The sequence below is a fragment of the Mesoplodon mirus genome, assembly GCF_964341445.2.
Source record: "Mesoplodon mirus genome assembly, chromosome: 18".
NCBI classification, from domain to species: domain Eukaryota; kingdom Metazoa; phylum Chordata; class Mammalia; order Artiodactyla; family Ziphiidae; genus Mesoplodon; species Mesoplodon mirus.
The window spans coordinates 43,803,940-43,818,523 of record NC_138994.1 but is presented as its reverse complement, the minus strand read 5'-3'; the positions used below and the strand labels follow the sequence as shown (position 1 = coordinate 43,818,523).

Below are 14,584 nucleotides of genomic sequence, written 5' to 3'. Positions count from 1 at the left end.
TGCCTGCTCCCCTCCCACAAACGTGAGAGAAGCCAGGGAGATGTGGCTTCCAGAACCTTCTACGTTTTTCAGTCTGAGCATCCGAAGGGGCAGGCACGGTCTCATCCCCAACATTTGCCTCCTTAAAAACCTTCACCCTGTGATCTTGCTCCTGTCCAGACTCTTGGAGTCCCAGCTGAGGCTTCTTCTCTGAGACTGGGTGCCATCTTGCTTCTTCCAGAGGCAGCAGAGGGCCATGGCCTTTGCTTCAGTAACAGTGAACTGCCGTCTGGTGTAAATAAAGCCACAGGCATGAAAAACAAGTAATACGCTTCTCAGCACAGGAAATGGTGTCAAGGTGACATTCAGAACCAGAGTCACCTACAGCAGTCAGTTTTCTGGGGAGGGAAGGAAATTAAGGAGAAGGAAGGATCTCTGAATTAAGGAGGACATCCTCGGAAATTTAGGGCTGGACTAACTCACCCAACGTGGGGCTATTGTCTCATGCCTAAAATACTCTGAGGATAGTGGTGTAATCTGTGGAAATAATGAGCAGCTGAGTATTTTAGCTTAACTGTGCTGACCTTAGAGAAGACCCCCCTGCAGCTCCCCGGAACAGGCTGAATCAAACCTGGGAAAAAGCCACCTCCCTCCTGTTAACACAGATCTCTTAACGCCAGACTCATTAGCAGTTCACCCCACTCCAGCCTCCACAGGGTTGGTTTTTTTTTTTTTTTTTTCTAACTAAACCTTTTCAGAGAGAAGGCAGGCATTTCATATGTCTCCATAGATAGTACCCTCGCTGATTTGCCAGGTTCCTCCTCGGTCCTTTGTGATGGCTTCACGGGAGAGCTGCCTTGTTAAGTCCTGGTCACAAGCTTTGCCATTCTCTCTTCGATGAATTGTTCTTCTGCCCATTATCTTCCACTCTAAACCCAAGTGTTCCACGGCTGGCATGTTCTGTGACTGATGAACATACATACTCTTTTTCAGATTCTTTTCCATTATAGGTTATTATAAGATATTGAATATAGTTCCCTGTGCTATACAGTGGGTCCTTATTGTTTATCTATTTTATATATAGTAGTGTGTATCTGTTAATCCCAAACTCCCAATTTGTCCCTCCCTCCTTCCCCTTTGGTAACCATAAGCTCGTTTTCTATGTCTGTGAGTCTGTTTCTGTTTTGTAAATAAGTTCATCTGTAACACTTTTGTAGATCCCACATATAAGCGATATCATATGGTATTTGTCTTTCTCTGTCTGACTTGCTTCACTTAGTATGATCATCGCTAGGTCCATCCATGTTGTTGCAGATGGCAATATTTCATTCTTTTTTATGGCTGAGTAATATTCCATTGTGTGTATGTACCACATCTTCTTTATCCATTCCTGTCAGTGGACACTTAGGTTGCTTTCATGTCTTGGCTATTGTGAATAGTGCTGCTGTGAACATTAGGGTATAACTGCCTCATTTATCATCTCCCCGGGAGAGGAAGGAAAAAAAGCACCAAAGCAGACAACTAACATTTATGGAATATCTCCTAAGCACCAGGAACTGTGCCCACATCGTTTTACTTAGTTCTCAAAAATACTCTTGGAAAATCGTATTAAAACAATAAGAAAGGAGGGTTCCTAAGATTCAAGTCATCTCAAGCCAAGCCAGTGCCTCCATGGAATTGCACTCCACATGAATCGTACCACATAGTAACACACTGGCTTTCTCATGACAGTCTTAACTCTGTGATTTAAGTTTCTGTTTTGTGTCCCACTGGGCTTTTTGCTTTGGGGGAAAGCACAAATGTAAAAAAGCCATTCCTTCTAATACAGCGTTTACCGTCTCTTTGGGAAGAGAAAGAAAATACAGGAAGGGAAAAAGAGGGAAGGGAAAAAGAGCGAAGATGCATCGCCGGCTCCTAGAACGTCAGGCACTCTTCCTACGTTATTTTGTTCAAATTGTCAGTGATCCTTTGCAGTAGGCATTAGCATCCCATTTTATTGATGGGGAAACTGAAGCTTGGACAGGTTAACTTCCCAGATTTTTGTATAGCTATACTAACTGGCTGAACTGGAATTTGCTTCTTGTTAAACTGTGATGCCCAAGAATGGTAGGATAAATTTAACCAAGTGCTAAAGCCCCCTAAGGTGAAGATCAGTGAGGTGGAAAGACAGTGGTTGAGACCCTTTGGAAGGGTGGAGTTGAGATCTCCGCAAAAAAAAAAAAAAGTTACATACTTATGATTCCATTAAAATGACATTCTGGAAAGGGCCAAACTCTAGGGACAGAGAACAGGTCGGAGGTTGCCAGGGACTAGGGGTTAAGATGTACCATGATGTTATTTTATTTATTTTTTATTTATTTATTTTTTTAATTTAATTTTTTTTTTTTGGCTGTACGTAGACCTCTCACTGTTGTGGCCTCTCCCGTTGCGGAGCACAGGCTCCAGACGCACAGGCCCAGCGGCTGTGGCTCACGGGCCCAGCCGCTCCGCGGCACGTGGGATCTTCCCGGACCGGGGCACAAACCCGTGTCTCCTGCATTGGCAGGCGGACTCTCCACCACTGCGCCCCCAGGGAAGCTCCCATGATTTTATTGATTCACCCGAGGAAGGACGTTCAGGGCACACGTTTTTGTTTGGAGACGAGTTTTCATTTCTCTTGGGTAAATACCTAGGAGTGGGATTTCTGGGTCATCTGGTATGTTTATGTTTAATTTTGTAAGTTAAGCCAATAACTTCTATTGGCTTATATAAACCAATAAGCCAAACTACTTTACCAAGTGGCTGTCATCCATCCATTCAACATTTAAAGTCAAAACCTAGAAATCGTTCTTTATCACTCTCTTTTCATAACTCCCCACATTCAATTTATCAGCAAGTCTTCCAGGTCTGACCTCCACACTATAGCTTCAAACAGTCCATTCTGGTCCATCCTCACTGCCACCACCTCGATGTAAGTCACCATTATGTCTGTGCTGGGCTACACATCTCCCACACCCTCTCTGCTCTCTTTTCCTACAGCCCATGCTCCAAAGAGAAGCCAGAGTGATCCTTTTAAGACACTGACTGGATCAGGTAACTTCCACTTCAAGCCCCCCATCAGTGCTCCATTGCACTTGGCCTTGAGAGCACCTGGTGGTCTGGGCCCTACCTACAGCTCAGGCGTCTGTCCACTCCCTTCTGCGCTCTCTCGGCCGTGATCAGCTGACCTTCTTTAAGTTCCATGAGCTGTGTTCTCCCCCACCTCAGGGCTGCCCCCTCTGTGGAATGCTCGTCTCTGGGCTTTGCATGTGTTGGCTCCTCTGAACCCTAGTTTAAATGCCACCTTCTCCGAGGAGGCCCTTTATATCTATTGTGGCACTTATCTGAACTGTTTATTTATTTTGGATGTGGACCATTTTCAAAGTCTCTATTGAACTTGTTACAATAGTGCCTCCGTTCTATGTCTTTTGGTTTCTTGGCCATGAGGCATGTGGGACCCCAGCCCCCCAAACAGGGGTCAAACCTGCACCCCCTGCATTGGAAGGTGAAGTCCCAACCACTGGACTGCCAGGGAAGTCCCCCAAACTGTTTATTTTTATATTAATTTGTTTACCCTTTTGTTATCTACATCCTCCCAACTAAAGCTGCGGCGACTTTAAAGCAGGGATCTCATCCAGGCTGTCTCTAGTACTTGGGACAGTTGCTGGCACATAGGTGTTTTAAGAATGTTCAAAGAATGAATGAATGTACAAACAGAAGCATTGCACCAAATGACGTTCTTCATGAGAACAGCACACAGACCTCCATAGTTTGCCCCCAGAAGAGCCCAGAAGTGACGGTTCTCATCCCACTGTAGAGTTCTCTCTCCCTGACATACCCAACCACCGTGCACAGAAACCAAGGGAGGGGCTTGCATTCCATTTTTGAAGGGTCTACGCCTCCCCCCTGTCAGGGCAGTGCACTGGGAGCTGTTTGAGTCTGTGGTGATGGACCACTTCCAGACTCTTCTTGTCATCAGAAACTTCTTAGGAGTCTCCCTGCCCTCAAAACCATAAGCATCATTTGAAGATATTCTCCAAATCACTGCTGTTCAGAGCTAACCCATTTTCTCCCACTGAGCATGAAGCATTGCAGTTTGACAGCAGAAATCCAAAGAAGGAGGAGTCCACGTTGTCTTAAAAGCACCTTCACCCTGACTCACCTCTTCTAAGTATCACAGTCTCTGCCAGTCGCTTACCCTCACCTTAGCAAGTTAAAGTTATCGTGGTTGGAAAAGCCCTTTGTCCGTATAAACTCATCCCTTTACCTTTCCAGTGGAGTTTTGTACCAGAAGAGTCAGGAATGTGTCACTGTGCATACAGGAGACATTTACTAAATGCACATTTTTAAAAAGTGAGTGACTGGGAGATGGAAGACTGGAGGGAGGAAGGAGCGTACATCAATGGCCTCCTGGCCCCCACCAGACCCACTTCTTTTTGTAAAAATTTAATTAATTAATTAATTTATTAATTAATTTATTTATTTATCTTGGCTGCGTTGAGTTTTCGTTGCTGCGCGAGCTTTCTCTAGTTGCGGCGAGCAGGGGCTACTCTTCGTTGCGGTGCGCGGGCTTCTCATTGCGGTGGCTTCTCTTGCTGCGGAGCACGGGCTCTAGGCACACGGGCTTCAGTAGTTGCAGCACATGGGCTCAGTAGTTGTGGCTCGTGGGCTCTAGAATTCAGGCTCAGTAGTTGTGGCGCACGGGCTTAGTTGCTCCGCGGCATGTGGGATCTTCCTGGACCAGGGCTTGAACCTGTGTCCCCTGCACTGGCAGGCAGATTCTTAACCACTGCGCCACCAGGGAAGCCTCAGACCCACTTCTCATTTGTCATCACACAGGGTTCTACTGGCTGTGCTCTACCCAGAGGCACCTGGCAGAAGGGCTTTTTGCTCGCTGGGGCTGTGACCACCCAGGGGACCCCCCTTTTCCTAATTCATCCAAAGGCACCAAGTGAGCTGGCGGCGGCCCCATGAACATCCCCTTTTGCAGACAGAGCAAAAAGAGCAGAAACTGGACTAGAGTGAGTGGAACTATGTCTCAGCCTGGATTCTGTCACTGAAGCAAGACTCTTGCCTTCTCTGGCTCCTGGCATCCACCTCCGTAAAACGATACCTGGGGATGCGAGAGCAGTTTTTCACAAATTTCATTTTGTAGCTACAGAGCCATGTCCTCTGATGAAATTGTTCTCAGAAGCCAGTACGTAAAGGGTATAATCTTGAGGATATCCTTCTGGAGGTAGGCAGGGGCCCTTGGTCCCCACCAACGGCCCTGCCGGCCCCTTACACGGTTAAAGATGACAGGAGTCGGTGTCTGTCTTTAACTTTCTCTTTAAAGCTATGTTTCTGTGATTTTATAAGAACCTGCCAAGCAGGAAAATATCCCCTTAGACATGGTAGACAGTTGCACACAAAGGAAAATAATAAGACCCACAGTTCCACTGTGTGGACTGGCTGTTCAACGGAGCAAGGCTTTCCAAGTCCTTCTAGCAGACCCTTAGCCCCTGCCAGCTGTCACTCACCTACCTCTCTTCGCTGAAGCTCCTACCCCTTTGCCTCCACCTATGACCCCGTCCAGTTCTGTGCTGTTGGCATATGCTCCCCGATATTGGGAGACTCTTGAAAGACGTCAGTCCCCCTGTCAGTTCCAGCTCCCTCAAGGGTCTACCCCTGGAGTCTCTGCCCAGTTGAATATTCACGGTGACCAACTGAATATTTATTATGCCAGAAAAGCTCCATAGGGCCTGTCTTCTCCCTTACATACATGTGGTCTTTCTAATGCATGCAGCTTTCCCTGGGCTGTGGCCCATGTCCCCTTCCCTTGCCCCCCAGTGCCGTCCCTGTCACTCTTCTCTCTGCCATTGTCCTGAATCCCAACCCATCAATCCTTTATGCCTTAGCGTGCCTCTACTCTTCCAGACGAGCGTTTTCTGAATTATAGTCCCACCTGCACAGACCACAGTTACAACCCAGGTTAACCCCCACAACCCTTGCAGAACAGAAGCTCTCCGTGAATTCAGTGGAGATCCTGGTTTTCCACTGCCATCCATAAAGAGAGAGGAGACACTGATGCTTCCCAAAAGCTGCATCGTCAACACAACTAGCATTTGCCGAGCACTGACCATGTGTTAAGTAAGACGTGTCGTAAGTTCTTGACAAAGCTGATCCGTCTTAAGTCAAACGAGTGAGCATCTTTCGGGTAATGATAGAACTTTCTCGGGCTTCCCTTTTCTCATCTGTGAGATGGAGACGGTGTCTGCCCATTGTGATGTTACGTGGGTGAAATGGGGAAGCTTTGCAGGGCCAGTCGGTGGACACTGCCCTCATCACCTGTCCGTCTCTCTCCCTCCTCTGGGTTTGGTGTCGGGGAATAGAGAAGGTTACGTGAGCCAGGGACTGAGCTCTGAGCCCTCTGGAAGCAGGCACTGAAGAAGGAGCAGCTGCTTCTGTGGATGCCCTGTTGAGCGTGGCCGACCATGAGCTAATGAGGATGGATGAGGCCGTGTGGCAGGGAGGATCTATAGTCCCGGGGGAAAAGCACCATGGATGCAGACAGTCGTAACAGCCGGGATGAGAAGGCCCTCTGCAAACTTGTAAGCTGGACCAGGCCCCCTTGTTAAGGGCCAAAACCACCTTTGTGCCCTTGTACCAACTGGGCGTCCACTGGAGAACCAGCCCCAGGTGCAGTGCCTTTTCCTGGCCCACCCTACTCTCCTGAGGAGCAAGACGGTACAACACTGCTCCCAGACTTAGACAGGCTCCCTGCAGACCTGCCACCTTCCCTCTGGGTGGCCTTCGGTTGGTCACCCAAGCTCTCTGAACCCTGATATCCCACTTGACAAATGGGCGTAACCCCTGCCCGCATCATTGGGCTGATGTGAAAACTAAATGCAGTCATATGTGAAAGACGCTGTGAATACAAGACCAGTGCCAAATGCTCCGTCCGTCATGAGGCCTTCCCTTCCTCCACGGAAACAATCTTGTACTCCTCTGGACTGCTTCCTGAATATTAATAACCTGCCCCGATAACGCATTTCTCACTGCCTGCCCTCGATAGTAAAGAGTTCTTTGCTTGTATCTATCTGTATGTCTACCAGACCCCAGTGTTGATGGGGGCAGGTGGGTGGGATCTGGATCTTATTCATCTTTCATCTTTACTTTGCCATGTGGAGCATAATGCCTGGCACATGATAGATGCTCGATAAATGTCTAATGAATGAGAAAGGAAGGCCCTTTTCTACCTGGACTCAGCCCGTGTGTTATCTTTTTTTTTTTTTTTTTTTGCGGTACGCGGGCCTCTCACTGTTGTGGCCTCTCCCATTGCGGAGCACAGGCTCCGGACGCACAGGCTCAGCGGCCATGGCTCACAGGCCCAGCCGCTCCGCGGCATGTGGGATCCTCCCGGACCGGGGCACGAACCCGTGTCCCCTGCATCGGCAGGCGGACTCCCAACCACTGCGCCACCAGGGAAGCCCCCGTGTGTTATCTTTTACGTGCTCTTCAGTGTCTGAAGGAGGAAGGAGATGTGTGATACAGTCCACACTCCAGAGCCCCAGTCAAGCGAGCCAGCGATGTGAGTGGGAAATAATAGGAACAGTGCAGACTCTGAAACACGGAGCCCGGCTCCTTCCCCCCTCACCTTCCTGCGTGCAGAGCACTGTGAGGGAACAGGATGGAGCCTTAAAGCAATTGCTTCTTGTCTCTGAAATTGCTTCCTTGTCTTCTGGGCAAGTCCCTGAAATGGCTGCAGAGAGCCCCCAGCTGTTTAATATCCAGCCTGCCGGTAGGAGCGATTGCTTATCAAAGCCCAGAACCCAAACGAGCTCAGGAGGGCCCGTGGACGGCCTGGGCCGCAGAGGTCTCAGACAATCAGCTGCCCAGTGGATCGGCCCACATTAAGCAACAAACATGATTAAAGGCCAGAAAATAGGACCTGTGAGGAAAAGATGAAGCCATCTGTTTGATTTATTGTGGAGGAGAACAAATAACAATGGGCAAGTCAGTGGAAATTTTCTGCAAGAAGGATGGTGATGCCCAGCACGATAAGGCCAGAACAGGAAGAGACGGGCATGGCCGGCCACAAGGGGGGCTGTCCAGACGTAGGAAGGAAGAACTTTTCCACTGCCTGGCAATCGGCACGGTTAGGGGTGCGATCGCCTCCCAAAGCAGCATTGTAATCTGATTTTCATGGTAAACATGATGGACCCAAGTCTAGCAGCGAAACCCAGCAATGTTTGCATCTGGGGCTGAAAAAAAAGGGCAGTGATGAGCTTTTATACTTCTCCCTTCTGAGCAGATCCAGGACTTGGACAATCCACCAGACCGGCTGTGAGGGGTAGAGGGTCCCGAGAGGACACCAGACATCTAGTGTTTGAGGCGGCAAAGCCCACCCCTTGACATGGATCCTGCTCCTGGCCCCGGGGCATGGTTGAGCCTACAGAGAGGTGACAAGTCTCTATGTCTTAATCAATTAATGACGGACAGAAAGCCAAAATCAATGGATTGTGACCGGGATAACTAGTGTGCTTGCAACATAGAGCATTGTTTTTTTCAGCATCAGTTTTATCAGTTAATTCGTGAATCAATATCTCAAGGTTTCTGTCTTCATCAGGAACTGTTGGTATATCCAAAGACTGTGTGTTGCATCTGTTAAAAATAATTGAATCTCTTTGGGCTTCCCTGGTGGCGCAGTGGTTGAGAGTCCGCCTGCCGATGCAGGGGACACGGGTTTGTGCCCCAGTCCGGGAAGATCCCACATGCCGCAGAGCGGCTGGGCCCGTGAGCCATGGTCGAGGAGCCTGCGCATCCAGAGCCTGTGCTCCACAACGGGAGAGGCCACAACAGTGAGAGGCCCGTGTACCGCAAAAAAAAAAAAAACCAAAACTTAGAGGCCTGAATAGGTGAAAAATCATGGAAGAAACTGAAAACTTTGTCAGTGAACTGCCCCTTAAAAAGAAACCGAGCAGAGATAAGTTTGCAGGCAGCATTAGGGCTTTATGCTACCTAATATCACAGAGGTAAATCTATTATGATGTTACTTCTCCAATTGAAAAAGAGAGTTTATTCTTTTACTCTCACAATATCAGCCTCCTCTCCCATCAGACAGCTTTAAGATTAGCATACCTTTGGTTTCTTCAGCCTCGTTCTATCAAATATGCTCCTGATTTTTGAAGAGGACAAACTGTTTTCCCTGACATGTAATCAGTGGGACAAAATTTTCGCCCACTCCCCACATTTTTTTTTTTTTTTTTTTTCTTTTTGCGGTATGCGGGCCTCTCACTGTTGTGGCCTCCCCCGTTGCGGAGCACAGGCTCCGGATGCGCAGGCCCAGCGGCCATGGCTCACGGGCCCAGCCGCTCCGCGGCATATGGGATCCTCCCAGACCGGGGCACGAACCCGTATCCCCTGCATCGGCAGGCGGACTCTCAACCACTTGCGCCACCAGGGAGGCGCCCCACATTTTTAAAACAGAGCTAGAATCTTTTTTTTTATCAGGATAGATTTGTAAGAACAGAAAAATACGTCGGGGAGGAGACCAGCTTTCCCAAAGAAGTAGAGGCAGGCCTAGAGAAGCTGGGCAGAAGAGGGTAAGGGGTCCAGAGACACCACAAGTGGAAGCATTTAATACAGACAGTGTTCCACTGTACTTTGCAGACACTGTTTTTTTTTTTTTTTTACCAATTGAAGGTTTGTGGCAACCCTGCTTTGAGCAAGTCTATCAGTGCCGTTTTTCCAAGAGCATTTGCTCACTTCGTGTCTCGGTGTCACATTTTGGTAATTCTCACCATATTTCAAACTTTTTCATTATTACTGTATCTGTTACGGTGATCTGTGATCAGCGATCTTTGATGTTACTATGGCAAAAAGATTACAACTCACTGAAGGCTCAAAGGATGGTGAACATTTTTTAGCAATAAAGTATTTTTAAATTAAGGTATTACACCTTTTTTTAAGATATAACGCTATTGCACACTTAATAGACTACACTGTAATGTAACTTTTATAGACACTGGCAAACCAAAGAATTTGTGTGACTTTATCACAGTGGTCTGGAACCCAACCTGCAATCTCGGAGGTCTGCCTGTATGCTTATTTAATACACTCAGGGGGATGGGGAGGACCTTTCTGCCAAGAAGCCAAGAGTAGTCTGATGGGCAGTGACACTGGGGAAGGCTCTGTGCACAGGCACCGGGCACTCTCAGCATCCAGGCCCCGGGTGGGCGATGCCCTCTCTCATCAATTACCCACAGGTGCTGTCTTTGCCAGACCCAAGACACAGGGTCCCGGGAATTATTCAGAATCTAGGGAAACAATGGTGGCCCGGAGCGCTGGTCCAAGCTCGCAAGGCCTTGTGCACTGGGTGAGACATCCCCTGTGGAATGAGATACAGGGGGAGTCTTCACACAGTTATTACAGTAATTGTGACAATGACCTGTGAGGATGAGGGGATTCAAGCTGTGGCCCATTCCTAAAGCAGGACCCAGAAGACAGGAAGAGGGAGAGAAGGGAGAGAAAGACAGGGAGGAGAGATGCTTCACCAGCACTTTTTGAAAAACACTCCTTCTAAATGGCTCTGGATCTGTGTTTTTCATTCAGGCTGGATGTGCTGAGGCGTTTTCATTCGGCTCCCTCCCACCCTACCTTCCCAGCAAATTCCTTCCCAGCGCTGTTGATTTCTGTCTTGTGACCATTATGGAAATCTGGCTTCATTTCTCCTTCTAATTTATGATCTTGTTAACATGCCCGCATGCCAGATGGTCCTGTTCTTCAGGTTGGGAGATAATGAGATAAACAAAAACTGCTGTAAGAAGCAAATAGGGGAAGTTTCTTCCTTGAATGGACTGCTCTTCCTTCCTACAAATGGGCTCGGGAGGTCTCTGCCGCGGCGCTCTGGGATTCTAAGCAGGTGAAGGGTGCGGTGGTCCTCAGGTGGCCCCCGAGAGGTGAGTTCTTTCTTCCATGAGGCTCTCTGTGCTCTGGAATTCGGCCTCAGAAAGAGACAGGATATCACCCCACCCTCCTCTGCGATAGCCCTGGAATGAACTCGTCCTTCCACTCTACTGTTTGCTTACTGCTCTCACCACGCTTAGCACGTTGGACTGTAATTGTTTATTTTTCTTTTTTCCCTACTACTCTGTGAGCTCCCTGGGGCTGGGGACCGTGTCTTTTTCCTCTGAACCCACAATGTCTCGCACAAGGCCTGACATGTAGTTGGCAAGTAGTCAACACACCTCCACTAAGTCCTGCTACAGAGAAGAACAAGGAGTTGAATGAATCAATATACACTATAAAGCAGCACAACCAACAGAATCCAAAAGGCGGGCTGCAAAGGCCCCTGCCCCTGGGTGGGCTCTGTGCCCCCTTATCTTTGAGGACCCTTCCCAGGCCAGTAGAGACACCACCCAAGGCCAGACCATAAATAGACACATTGAGGAAGTGATTTCTCTTATTCTTGATTCAGCCTGAACCTTGGCATGTAGGCACGAGGAGAAATCTCAAGGGGCCGTCTGGTCTACCTGGCTTGCCTTCCTCGCCATCCTTGTATTGACCCAGGAAGATGGCTCTCCAACACCCACCACAGAAGGGGCGCAGAGAAATAGGCAGACTGTTGTTACTAAGTTCACACTAGGACACCAAGTCACTAGTGCAGTTGGTGGCTAGCCCAGGGGTCAGCCAGCCAGGCCTGCATGCCATATCTGATGCCATCTGCTTTCACAAATAAAGTTTTATTAGAACATAATCACGCCATTTGTAACCTATTGTCTACGGTTGCTTTCAAGCCACGATGGAAAATCTGAATAGTGGAGACAGAGAACACACAGCCTACACAGCCTAAAATAGTAACTCTCTAGCCCTTCACAGAAAAAGTTTACTGGCCCCTGATCTCAGAAATACACAGCAGCCGTGTTTGTGCACGTGCCTGGGTTTGCATGCGCACAGGTGGGTCATCACCATACCCACCATCAGGAGGCACCAAGGGCCACAGCAATGACTGAATGAACAAATGAATGAATGAATGAGTGAATGAAGCTCCCAGTTTTAGCAGAGTTCTCTCTTCCTCTCTTGAGCATCCAGAGGATATGACAATCACTGTGCCAATTAAAGCCCACAGGTTAGGGCGAAAAGTCAATTTCCTTTTTTGTTTTTCACTGTTTGCAAAATAAACTTACTAGCTTATCACTCTTAACCATGAACAGTGTTCCCAGGGAATGTTGTGGGATTTCGTTGGGAGGAAGATGGGGGCAAGGGAAGGGCCAGCTGCAGTCTTGTCCTAATCCAGCTATGTAGGAAGGAAATATCATTAAAGCAAAGAGAGCAGGAAAGAAAAGCAGCCCCCCGCAGTCATTCACCCGCGAGATTAGGCTCCAGCCAGAAGCCGGTGCTGATAGAGTTCAAAATAATAGGATTAGCCTCAGCCAGAGTGTCCTCATGCCCCTGACTCTTTCTAAGACTGGAAACGTTTCAATTTAGCAATTTGCTAGTGCCAAGACCCTTTTGTAAATATCCTCTCTGGTCTGCCTGTCTCTTTTGAATTCCAGCTTGGAATGAAATTAGCTTGCACTGCCCCCTCCTGAGAACCTGGGGTCTAGTCTAGGGATGTGCCCCTTCTTGATAGCAAGTCACTGGTGACGATTCACCTTCTGGCCAGCTGCCCTGAGGTCCATAAAGTGCCTCTCAGCAAAGATTATTAGGAGCCCGAACAAACGTTTGCCCAAGTTGCTTCATTTTTTAAATTTTTTTAAAATAAATTTATTTATTTTATTTATTATTTTTGGCTGCGTCGGGTCGTCATTGCTGTGCAAGGGCTTTCTCCAGCTGCAGTGAGCGGGGGCTACTCTTTGTTGCGGTGCATGGGCTTCTCATTGTGATGGCTTCTCTTGTTGCGGAGCATGGGCTCTAGGCGCGCGGGCTTCAGTTGTGGTACATGGGCTTAGTAGTTGTGGCTCGTGGGCTCTAGGGCGCAGGCTCAGTAGTTGTGGCGCCCGGGCTTAGCTGCTCTGCGGCATGTGGGATCTTCCCAGACCAGGGCTTCAACCTGTGTCCCCTGCATTGGCAGGCGGATTCTTAACCACTGCGCCACCAGGGAATCCCCTGCCCAAGTTGCTTTAAAAGGTAAAAACTTGTTCAAATCTCATTCAGACTAAAGGGCAAAAAAATCTATCATCAGGTCAGTTTTTGTTTTGGTGGAAGGCACTGGGACTAAAGAACCTAGAGTTTTGTGATACTGGAGGAGGAGAGGTAAGTTTCCTGACTTACAGTTTTATCCAAGCCCAGCCCTGTGAGCTCTCAGTCAACTGGACAAACGGATAACTAGAAGCTGCACATAGTAGCTAAACTGTGTCCAGTAACTGGCCCTGAGGAAGTTGTAGTGCTCATTATTTATAGGCAGTAATTATTGGTATTAGACTGGTCAGAATCATCACATTTACTAGTGGCGAGTGTCCTTTATTTTACTGAAAATGCCTGGGATGCTGGAGTTCAGGCATGGCTCGATCCAGGTGAACAGATGGTGTCATCAGTCATCTATCTCTGTCTGTCTCTCTGTTCTGCTTTGCGCCGTGTTGGCTTCCTCCTCAGGCAGGCTCCTTTACATCCTTCCAGGTTGGCAACCTCAGCAGAAGGAGAGTGCATCCTTTCCAGCAATGTAGGTTGATGCTCACTGGCCCTGACCAGCCTCACTTGATTATTTGCCCATCCCTAACTCTGTCTCTGAAGCTGTCTTATTTTCTACCATGGGACGGTTCGGTCCTTCTGCTTTGGATCCTTCTCATGCAGGCTCTCCTCCTTACTCACTCTTCTTGTCTAGCTGTCAAGTTTCGAAGTCCTCACCCGAGCGTAACCACATGTTCCCTTCAACCCTAAGCTACGCATCCCTCCCTTGATTCCCCAAATCAGTGCCCCTGTTTACCGCAGACCAACTGTTACCTCTTAGCCATCGTGCTTTTCAGGGCCGCGGTTTTTATGGAAATCTTTCTCTTCACACCTGCTTCCACATTTTTCTCCTTCTCCCATCCTGCTGAGTCCCTTCCTCCCTTTAAACTATTTTCACAAATCTCATGACCTAATCAAACTGAGTTTGTGAGAGAAAAACAAATACCATATGCTAACACATATATATGGAATCTTAAAAAAAAAAAAAAAAAAGGTTCTGACGAACCTAGGGGGAAGGACAGGAATAAAGAGGCAGACTAGAGAATGGACTTGAGGGTATGGGGAGGGGGAAGGGTAAGCTGGGACGAAGTGAGAGAGTGGCATGGACATATATACACTACCAAATGTAAAATAGATAGCTAGTGGGAAGCAGCCGCATAGCACAGGGAGATCAGCTCGGTGCTGTGTGACCACGTAGAGGGGTGGGATAGGGAGGGTGGGAGGGAGGGAGACGCAAGAGGGAGGGGATATGGGGATATATGTATACATATAGCTGATTCACTTTGTTATAAAGCAGAAACTAACACAACACTGTAAAGCAATTATACTCCAATAAAGATGGTAAAAAAAAAAAAAAACCCACAAAAACTGAGTTTCTGGAGTGCCCTTATCCATCATCACTAAAAATTAACTCTCCCTTGAGTATACTGACTTAGTT

The 14,584-nt window shown here is 48.1% G+C and overlaps 1 protein-coding gene across 4 annotated transcripts in view; it reads left to right on the top strand.

Annotated features, from left to right (window-relative positions):
- Positions 1-14,584, top strand: part of SHISA6 (shisa family member 6) — a gene marked incomplete at both ends in the record, with an annotated part of 244,373 nt that overhangs the window by 174,414 nt on the left and 55,375 nt on the right. The gene's annotated exons all lie outside the window — the stretch shown is intronic.